The sequence below is a fragment of the Rutidosis leptorrhynchoides genome, chromosome 9 (assembly GCF_046630445.1).
Source record: "Rutidosis leptorrhynchoides isolate AG116_Rl617_1_P2 chromosome 9, CSIRO_AGI_Rlap_v1, whole genome shotgun sequence".
NCBI lineage: Eukaryota > Viridiplantae > Streptophyta > Magnoliopsida > Asterales > Asteraceae > Rutidosis > Rutidosis leptorrhynchoides.
In genome coordinates this window covers 310456106-310468231 of record NC_092341.1, presented here as the reverse complement: position 1 = coordinate 310468231, position 12126 = coordinate 310456106, and the positions used below count along the sequence as shown (strand labels likewise).

Here is a 12126-nt window from a genome sequence, read left to right as displayed (position 1 = left end):
CCCCCACTTGGGGTCTTTACACGAATAGATTTTTCATGGCATGAAATATCGGCTCTATAACGATCGAGCCAATCTATACCAACGACAATATCGAATTCACCCAAGGTCATCGGGATAAGATCAATTTTAAACGTTTCGAAACCAAACACAATATCAAAATCATTACAAACATCAACCCCTAGCACCGTCTTACCATCCGCTATTTCAACTTCTACAGGATGACTTAACTTAGCTAGCGGTTTATCAAGCTTACACACAAATCTTGGAGAAACAAACGATAAGTTAGCACCACTATTAAATAAAATTCTTGCCGGATTAGAGCTAACCATGAAAGTACCTGAGACCACTTCATTGGATTGCTTGGCTTCGTCATTAGTCATCAAATAATTACAACCCCTAGCCGTACTCGCCGCTTTCTCTAACTTTTTCACTTGATCACCATACAAATCGGGACACTCTGACTTTCGGTGTCCTTGCTTTTGGCAATTAAAACATGTGAGCGTGTTCGTAACTGGCTTTGGGCATTCACGCGAGATGTGACCCCTTTGCCCACAATTATAGCAATTTGGGAGAAAACTTCCGGAACCACCCTTCTTAACGCTATTAACACTTTCGGAGCCCTTCTTTCTCTTTTTGCTTGAAAAGTTCGATTGACTCGAACCTTCGAATTTTCTCTTAGAAAAGGAGAAATCATTTCTTTTCGGAACCTCCGGCTCAAAACCCCAGGCCAACTCAAACAATTCATCAAAAGACTTAGCCATTCCCTGACTAATCTTACGCTTCAACTCATCGCTTAGTGTACGGTAAAAATCTAGCATCAACTTATGGTCATCACCAACATACTCCGGACAAAAACGAGTCTTTGCCAAAAAGGTAGACTTGAGAGTGACCAAGACCATTGAACCTTGTCGCAAATTGTGCAACTCGTCCCGGATTCTATCGAGGTCGGAAGGAGTTCGGTATTCTTTTAAAAATTCCTTTTTAAACTCTTCCCACGTTAATCTCATGCATTTCTCTTCACCATAAAACTTAATTTTATCGTCCCACCACAACTTAGCCTCCTCACGCAACATACTAGAACCATACCTTGTCTTTTTCTCGGGAGGACATTCCGCGGTACGGAAAGCCCCCTCGATGTCGGAGATCCAACATGTGCTTTTCAATGGATCCCTCACTCCATTAAACATAAGGGGTTGAGCATCCTTGAAATTTTTGTAATGGAAGTCTCGCCTTCCATATCCACCATTACCATCACCCCCTCACCCCGAGGATGAATGTTTCTAGCTTCTAATGCCTCTTCAATTGCGGCATTCATTCGCTCATTGATTAACTCGGTTACTTGCCCATCAACCGATTCTTGGAAAACCTTTCGGACATCCTCAAGAAATTACGCTCTATGCTTTTTAATGATGGCCTCAACCTTGGCTGTAAACTCGAGGTCCTCGCTCGTACCTCCTTCATTGGTGTCGTGTCCATTTCTCATCTTCATTCTATAAAACAGAAATAGGTTAGACAATGAACGAAAAGACATGTCAGAAATACATATTCGCCTCACCGCCCATCTTGCTCAACAATCATCGTACATTGCTTGTTTGATACGATTTGAACCCGTAACAATGGTAGCTAATCATTGTTACGCGAGCACGTCGCATTAACTCGCTAGTACAACGTCTATCTCACTTGATGATTGCAAAACACAACACATAACAATTAGTGCATAGTTAGTTCACCTAAACCTAGGCACTAACCAATCCCCGGTCCGACCCATCTCCTACAAGTCCCGCATAAAACGCATACTCAATAAAGTCTAAGTCTAGGCGCCTATCTCAAGTCGCCTAAATCCCTTAGACCATGTTCTAATACCACTTGTAACAACCCAACCCAATAACCAACCAAAACAGTAACATAATTTTTTTTTCTATTCAGTTTAGGTACGCAGCGCGCACAAGCTCATTCAGCTTCTGTCCGAATCTGTCATTTTTCAAATAAAAATCACCCACTTCCCGACATATTTAGGCGAAACGCTTTTCACAACATGTTATAAAATGAAAAACTCACACGATTCAATAATAAAATAAGTTTTACGAAACGGGGCCCACATGTGCCGTAATACAAGTTTCGTACAAAGTATATAAGTTTCAACCGAATAAGTTTAAATTTCAAACGACACTAGAGCATGGTGTTTGGGGGTTAAACTACCCAAATCTCGGTCAAACTCCAAAATCTATCACCCCAAAAGCGTCCCCTATCAAACAAATCGGGATATCTAATCCATACGAATGCCCTTACCCTTGTCTCCGTCGGAGCCTATAAAAGGTAAACAACGAGAGGGTAAGCAAAGCTTAGTGAATGCAATAATTATACACATACATATATAACCTACTTACTTGCATTCGCTTACAACAATTACCACATACACGCTAGCAATATAAATAGCATACCATCGTAAGTACAAAGCTAAACTCCAATACACAAGCTAGCATAACAAAAAGCATATAACTCCGACAATGTATTATGCTACGCTACAACACATAACCATGGTTACCCAATTGTACAAGGGGAATGGTCCTCGCGATTGAATCACTAGCCACACAGACGCCACTAGTATGCATCACTAGTCCCTTGGGTGGTATCGCATACCCGAACTTAAAACCCACCTGTTACGTGAAACGTGGTATCGCATACCCGAACTTAAAACCCACACTTTACGCCCGTAAACATACATGATGATATGGTATCGCATACCCGAACTTTAAACCCATATCACATGCCACACATGATGATGAGGTATCGCATACCCAAACTTTAAACCCTCATCCCATGCCAACACGATGTGGGATCGCATACTTAACCAAATATGGGTTTTATGTTCATCATTAACCCAAACCCTAACCCTTAAACAAATTAAATTAAGGAATCAAGATTAAAGCATACCACCACACTCAAAACGTATCTAGGGGCTAGATAAACAACTTTAGTACTTGAGCTTTAACCCGAATCAAGCTTCTTCCTCCTTGATTTGAGCTTTCTCTCTCTTGAAGGGTTTCTCACTCTAGAAATTGAATTGGAGAGATGATGTGGTAGATGATGAAGTTAAGTGTGTTTCAACCACCACCAAACTGGCCTTTACAACCCCAAACTCGTCCCCATGTGAAAAGACCACAATACCCTTCATTTAACTTTTAACTAAAAAGCAGAAAACTGTGCACAGGGCTAGTGCGCGGCGCGCACACTTAACCCTGCGCGGCGTGCACAAGGTTCTGGGTAGGATTCTGACCTCTGTTAAACTACACTGCACCCTCACACCCTATGTAATATATTTACACTACTGTACAATGAATTATTTGGGTCTTACATAAAATCACTCAGGAAACATATATAACTCATATATAAACTTTAATCAACATTAAACATGTATAAAAACACATTCAAGGCATGAATCAAGCATCAAAAATTCATTTTTCACAAAACCCACTTGGGACTAACATAATTGTATCAAGATCAATGATGCTTACCTTGTTTTGATGTCTGAAACTAGTATAACCAGATGCACAGAGTCTTAATCTTCAATTCACACTAGTTAATTTTAGGTATAAGCGAAGGAGTAGGTGTTTCAAGGTTCTTGATAAGCCAAAATGGGTAAAAGTGAAGGTATATGAGTATATATCTAATTGGGGTTTCTTCATAGTGAGGAAGCCCCACTTCTCAATACACAAGGGTATTTATGAGTTTCGGATAACTAACGAACCTCGTTAGGCGGCCCTAACGGAGTCAAAATTTAACAAACAAATATGTTCCGTGACCCTTGTCACAAACTGGTGTTAACCAAATAGTAACATAATTATAAAAAAATAATTATTAAATTAACATTTAATATCACATAAAAGCAAAATAGTCATTTCTTACTAAGCCCCATTCGAGGGTGTTATAGAACACTAATTTTTAGATGCAACATACATTTTTGGTTCTACAATAATAATTGCATCTTGGATCTAACAATTGTAGAACATAAATTGTATAACAGAAATCGTAAAACAGAAGTTGTAGAACAGAATTTGTATAACATAAATTGTAGAACAAATTTTGTATAACAGAAAATGTAGAACATAATATGTATAACATAAATTGTAGAACATGAACTCAAGTTTTTTTGTTCGGACTAAGAAATTATAGAATAAAAAATTATAAGATAAAAATAGTAGAACAGAAATTGTAGAACGAAAATTGCATACATATATTCGAACTCAACATTTTTTGTTCGAACTGAGCATTTTTTGTTCAAACTCAACATTTTTTTCGAACTAAGCATTTTTTGTTCAAAATTTTATGTAAAATTGAAAATGTTCGAACTAGTAATTTTTTGTTCGAACTCTGCCTTTTTTGTTTGAACTAAGCACTCTTTGTTCGAACTCGTATGTAAAATTTAAAATTGTTCGAACTCCTTGATAACGCCATATTCATGCATATATTTCTAAGCATTATCTTGTTTCATTTGTTCGTATTTTGTGAACATTGAAGAGTATTTGTTTTGTTTGAGCTTAAATGAAGATAAGGTTAAGATATGAATTAAAGGTTTATATTTGAATAGTTTGTTGAAGATTGAGTCAAGATCCAGATGAAGACAAACGACAAAACAAGTAAAGTTTCAAAGTGCAGCTGAAGATCTCGAGTTTCAATATAGTCCTCAAGTTCAGAGAACCTCGCATTTCAGTCAAGTCCTCGAATCATGTTAACATCGCGGAACACGACATGAAATACTGATGTTAAAGCAGAGGGGTACAAAATAGTTATATTTTTGTTGCGAAATACTATTAAATACGATACAATTTTACACAAGTTATTTATTTATTTATAGAGTGGATATACCTAAACCTTGCTACAACACTTATAGGCAGTGTACCTAATCGTAAAGTAGTGTAGTTTTTAGTAAGTCCGGTTCGTCCACAGGGAACTAGCCAAGTTTAACGCTATATTTTTAAAAACTATATTTGTGTGTGTATATATATATATATATATATATATATATATATATATATATATATATATATATATATATATATATAAGTAATATTATTATTATTATAAAAGGGGATTTTTACCGTTTAATGACCGGTTTGTCGATTTTAAAACTTTAGTCGCAGTTAAAACCTAATGTAAAATATTAAAAATAAATATAGCTTAATTTAAAGCGTAAAATAAATGACAATAATTAAAGTACGATAAATTAAAGTGCGATAAATAAAATGACGATAAATAAAATTGCGATAATTAAAAGTACGATAAATAAAATGACAGTAAATAAAAGTGCGATGAAATATGAAATAAAGGAATTATGCTTATTTAAACTTCCATAATCATGATGTTCGACGTGTTGATTTTAGTTTATTACCATGGTTTAATTGTCCTTTGTCTTGGATTATTCGATATGTCCATACGGTTTTGTCCATAATAGTCCATCAGTCATAAATATAAAGTGTGAGAGTCTTCGTCAAATTATCCTTATACCCGAAGTCAAATATTCCCACTAATTGAGGATTCGAACTGTAACAAGGTCTTAATACTTTATTTAATGAATACACCAGGTTATCGACTGCGTGTAGTCCAAGGTTTTACTACTTTGTTAACAATTGCACCAATTACCCTTGAATGTAATCCACCCTTGTTTCAACGAGTCCATTAACTATTAATTCATTCCCGTGTCCGGTAAAATGAACGATAATTCGTATTTATAGATATCCCACCCATCGTACCCGATTAAGCGTATGTGGTTATATATAGATACGTCAAATTGTAACCTTTATATTAAATTAACGAGGTATCGTTTAGTTAATATAAAGCCCATTAATAGTTCATAGTCTAATTTCCACAAGTGTCGTTCTTTTGTCCAAACCCCAATTATGGTACAAAGCCCAATTACCCCGTCTTTAATATTTAGCCCAATGATAATGCTAAAAACAAACATATATTTCATAGCATTATTCCCCAAGAAAGACAAGCTTTTAGTTGCAATTGTTCTATTTACAAGTGATATTCGTTTAAATATTAAAAGGTGAAGACAAAAGACAGATTCGACGAATTAAAGACGCAAACGACCAAAAAGCTCAAAAGTACAAAATACAATCAAAGAGGTTCCAATTATTGATAAGAAACGTCTCGAAATTACAAGAGTACAAGATTCAAAATGTAAAGTACAAGATATTAAATTGTACGCAAGGACGTTCGAAAATCTGGAACCGGGACCAGAGTCAACTCTCAACGCTCGACGCAACGGACTAAAAATTACAAGTCAAGTATGCACATGAATATAATATAATATATAAATAATTCTTAAAAATTATATATATATTATATTAATATTTAAAATCGTCGGCAAGAAAGAAGCCAAAGCTGGTGAGCTGGAATTTCAAACTCCGCGACTCGCAGAGTTTGAAGGCAAAAAATGCCGCGAGTCGCGGAGTTCCCCTGGACTCAATTCCCTATAAAAGCAAACGCAGTTTGATCGCAAAAACCATCCAATATATCAATCTCTCTATATCTATACGTTATATTTATATTTATAATTTATATTTTAATTTTAATTTTAATCCTAATAATAAGGGTATGTTAGCGAATGTTGTAAGGGTGTAAGTCGAAATTCTGTCCGTGTAACGCTACGCTATTTTTAATCATTGTAAGTTATGTTCAACCTTTTTACATTAATGTCTCGTAGCTAAGTTATTATTATGCTTATTTAAAATGAAGTAATCATGATGTTGGGCTAATTACTAAAATTGGGTAATTGGGCTTTGTACCATGATTGAGGTTTGGACAAAAGAACGACACTTGTGGAAATTAGACTATGGGATATTAATGGGCTTTATATTTGTTTAACTAAATGATAGTTTGTTAATGTTAATATAAAGATTTATAATTGGACGTACCCATAAATTACCATATACACTCAATCGGACACGATGGGCGGGGTATTTATATGTACGAATAATCTTTCATTTAACCGGACACGGGAATGGATTAATAGCCACTAGAATTATTAAAACAGGGGTGAAATTATGTACAAGGACACTTGGCATAATTGTTAACAAAGTATTAAAACCTTGGGTTACACTCAGTCGACATCCTGGTGTAATTATTAAACAAAGTAATAAAACCTTGTTACAGTTTAAGTCCCCAATTAGTTGGAATATTTAACTTCGGGTATAAGGATAATTTGACGAGGACACTCGCACTTTATATTTATCACTGATGGATTGTTATGGACAAAAACCAGACGGACATATTAAATAATCCAGGACAAAGGACAATTAACCCATGGGCATAAAACTAAAATCAACACGTCAAACATCATGATTACGGAAGTTTAAATAAGCATAATTATTTTATTTCATATTTAATTTCCTTTATTTTATATTTAATTGCACTTCTAATTATTGCATTTTATTGTTATTGTATTTAATTGCAATTTTAATTATTTTACTTTTTATTATCGCAAGTTTATTTTATCGCACTTTTATTTATCGCAATTTCATTATCGTTATTTACTTTATGCTTTAAATTAAGTCTTTTATTTATTTAATATTTTACATTTGGTTTTAACTGCGACTAAAGTTTTTAAATCGATAAACTGGTCATTAAACGGTAAAAACCCCCTTTATAATAATAATATTACTTATATATATATTTGTATTTTTATAAAAGTAAACTAATATAGCGTTAAGCTTTGTTTAAAGATTTTCCCTGTGGAACGAACCGGACTTATTAAAAACTACCCTACTGTACGATTAGGTACACTGCCTATAAGTGTTGTAGCAAGGTTTAAGTATATCCATTCAATAAATAAATAAATATCTTGTGTAAAATTGTATCGTATTTAATAGTATTTCCTGCTAAAATTTAATAGTATTTTATACCCCTTAGCTTTAACATCAAGTATTTTTGGCGCCGCTGCCGGGGACAATCTAGCTTAAAAGCCGGAAGCGCAACGCTAATACTTATAAAAAAAAGATTTTTATTTTTAGTTTACTTTTATAAAAATACGTTTTTGTAAAAATACTTTTTAAATATTCGAAAACATAGAAAAGAAAAACAAAAATATAAATATTTTTAAGAGTTTATTAAATATTTAAGTTTTATAAAGTTTCTTTATTTTTATTTTATAAAAATATAAGTTTTATTTAAATATTTTGTGTTTATTTAGAACATAAAATTAAAAACCGAAAAAAATAAATAAATTTATAAATCTAGTTTTAAGATTTTAATTATAAAGTATTTCTATTTTTATTTTAGTTTTTAAAACATAAGTTTTTATTTAGTTTTTATAAATATTTTATTTAAATATTTAAACAAAAAATATAAAAAAAAAAACGAAACCTGTCGAAACCAGCCTGTCATCTGAATTTTCATATCCCGCGACTCGCGGAGTTTGAAGAAGAAAATACCGCGACTCGCGGAGCCGTCTGACACGGGCACACAGCAACCCTAATTTGGCATTTATTACGGAGTTTTAATTATTATTATTAATTAATTAGTATTTAGGGTTAATTAATTTATTATTTAGTTTAAGATTTAATTAATTTGTAATAATTATTTTTAATTAGTTTTATTTATATATATAAAAGTAATAGTTTTATAAAATAAATAATATAAAAATAATATTTTTTTAAAAATTGTACTTTTTACAATTTTTAGTATATTTTTATATTTTGCCCTTTTTAATTGTTTTAGCGTAATATTTGTATTTTTCGTTAGTTTTTAGTTTTAAACTTAGTTTTTGCCATAGTTATTTTTTACTTCTAGATTTTTAGGCTTTGCCGTAAAATTCCTTAAGTGCTTTTTCTTTAGACTAAAATTTAGGTACTTTAGAATTTTGCGACGCCTTTTTAAGTTTTAGTTTTTTTTTAAGTTATTGCCATTTGGGATATAGTTTTTCTTGTAAGCTTTAATATTTTTAGACACCTTTTACCTATGTATCAATTATCATTCCAATTAGCAATCTCAATTTGCGATTATAATTTTAAGTTAGTGATAGTAATAAGGTTGGGTTAGTCTAGTGTTTTTAAGTTCTATAAGTCACTCTTTTTCTTTCTTATTTTTATTTTTCGATCTTTTTCCGACACGCTCTTTTTCTTTCTTATTTCTCGCTATTCTAGTTTTTAGGACATAGATTTTTTATTCTACTTCTTATCTAAATTTCTTAAAATTACGAAAATTTATTTTAAGTGGTTAAATTGATAGACATCAAAATTTTCTGGTTCGTAGTAATAGTTGGATTTGTACGTGGACCGAGTTATTGGAGCCAAACAGTCCTCAATTATATTGAGACCAAACGAATCCTGCCCCTCTGCTGCATCTTTTGGCTATTCAAAACGTGGGCAAAATCAGAAAAGTCTATTAATTGGATAATTTATATAATTTTTCTTTCCTTTTTAAAAACTAATAGGATGTTCAGTGAATGCACCGAGCAAGACGTTCACCACCTTTTGTACGTTCACCACCTGTAACTAGATCAAGACATTTAGCAAATATTACCGTCGTTGATTTTTCTTTAGAATCTTCATCCAGTCGACCAAGTACTCCAATTCAAATTTCCGATAATCTATTTTTTGAACCCGACCTCACAATTGAGAATCCGGAGAATATTCAGGGACGATTCATAGATCCTGAACCATTAAATTTTCCTCCGAAACCACCAATCATTCAAACAGAGATTGTTGAGGAAACGAACCATTAAATCAGAATCCTCTAGTGATTCCGATTCAACAAATTCAATTATGGAGAATCTGGAACCTTTAAGTATGGAAGACCGAATGAGAGTTAAACGCACTGGTCAAGGTCACGCAATTACTCATCCAGACATTAATGCGCCAGATTATGAAATCAAAGGACAAATTCTACACATGGTGACTAATCAATGCCAATTTAGTGGTGCGCCAAAGGAAGATCCAAATGAACATCTACGTACCTTTAATAGGATCTGCACTCTATTTAAAATAAGAGAAGTTGAGGATGAACAGATATATCTCATGTTATTTTCCTGGACTTTAAAGGGAGAAGCCAAAGATTGGTTGGAATCGTTACCTGAAGGGGCGATTGATACATGGGACGTTTTAGTTGAAAAATTTCTTAAACAATTCTTTCCTGCATCTAAAGCCGTAAGACTTCAAGGAGAAATTTTTACGTTTACACAGAAACCAAATGAAACTCTATATGAGGCGTGGACAAGATTTGGAAAGTTATTAAGAGGATGTCCGCAACATGGTTTAGACACCTGTCAAATAGTACAAATATTCTACCAAGGATGCGACATCACTACAAGAAAAGACATAGATATAGCAGCTGGTGGTTCAATTATGAAGAAAACCGAAACTGATGCTTACAAAATTATTGATAACACTGCTTCCCACTCACATGAGTGGCACCAAGAAAAAGATATCGTTAGATCATCTAAAGCAGCTAGAGCCGATTCTAGCCATGACTTAGATTCCATTTCCGCAAAGATAGATGCTGTCGAGAGACGAATGGAAAAGATGACTAAGGATATTCACTCAATACGAATTAGTTGTGAGCAGTGTGGAGGACCACATTTGACAAAAGATTGTCTCAGTATTGAATTAATAATGGAACAAAGAGAGAATGTTTCATATCTAAACCAAATGCCTGGAAATAATTATCAAAATAATTATCAACCGCCAAGACCAATCTACAATCAAAACCAGAATTATAATAGAAATATTCCATACAACAACCAACAAGGTCCTAGCAATCAACAAGTATCTAACAATACTTACAACCAGCAAAGACCTAATTTTCAAAACAAACCACCACAAACCGATGATAAAAAGCCGAATTTAGAAGATATGATGACAAAGCTAGTAGAAACTCAAACGCAGTTTTTCACATCTCAAAAACAAACTAATGAACAAAATGCTCAAGCATTTAGAAATCAACAAGCTTCTATTCAAAACTTGGAACAAGAAGTAAGTAACCTAGCAAGGTTAATAGGTGAAAGAAAACCGGGAAGTCTACCTAGTGATACAAATGCTAACCCCCGGAATGAAACAGCTAAAGCCATTACCACAAGAAGTGGTACAACACTTAAACCACCTGAAATACCTGTAACTTCTGATGAAGCTATTCCTACTCCACAAGAACCACAACCTGAACAAGATAAGGAAAAAGAACCGGTAGTTGAGAAGGTTAATGAAGATAACACAGTTAAGGCTAAACCTTATGTTAAACTATACCAACCACCACTTCCTTACCCGAGTAAAATGAAGAAAGAGAAACTTGAAGCCGAGCAATCTAAATTCTTGGATATGTTTAAACAGATAAATGTAAATCTTCCTTTCATTGATGTGATTTCAGGAATGCCTAGAAATGCTAAATTCTTGAAAGATCTAATCTCAAATAGAAAGAAAATGGAAGAACTCTCGGCCGTTACTATGAATGCTAATTGTTCAGCAGTGCTGTTGAATAAGATACCAGAAAAATTAACTGATCCAGGAAGTTTTACAATTCCATGTTTTCTGGGTAGTCTTAGTTCAATAGAAGCATTGACATACTTAGGTGCTAGTATAAATTTAATGCCGTATTCACTATACGCTAAACTAGACCTTGGAGAATTGAAACCAACAAGAATAAGTATACAACTAGCCGATCGATCAATAAAATATCCTAGAGGGATAATGGAGAACATGCTAGTTAAAGTTGGTACTTTAGTATTTCCAGTAGATTTTGTTGTTCTGGACATGGAAGAAGATTCTCAAGTTCCTCTCATATTAGGAAGACCATTCTTAAACACGGCTAAAGCAATGATAGACGTGTTCGGTAAGAAATTGACCCTAAGTATAGAGGACGAGAGTGTTACCTTTTCAGTTGATAGAGCAATGCAATAACCACAATCTGCAGATGATACATGTTATTAGATTCAAACTATAGATTCACATGTAGAATTATTAGAAGAATTTCCAGAATTACAAGGAACAGGAGAATGTTCTTTAGGAGAAGGAACTGAACTAATTGATGAAGTTGAAATGTTAGCTACACTTATAGCTAATGGATATGAACCAACAACAGAAGAAATTCAAATGCTAAAAGAAGAAGACAGATATCGATATAAATCATCGATAG

At 33.6% G+C, this 12126-nt stretch overlaps 1 non-coding gene across 1 annotated transcript; it reads right to left on the bottom strand.

Annotated features, from left to right (window-relative positions):
- Nucleotides 1–10151: 10151 nt before the first annotated feature.
- LOC139869817 (small nucleolar RNA R71) lies at nucleotides 10152–10258 on the bottom strand. Its single transcript, XR_011766394.1, has one exon. It is a non-coding gene; the product is annotated as a small nucleolar RNA R71 (small nucleolar RNA).
- Between the last annotated feature and the right edge of the window lie 1868 nt (nucleotides 10259–12126).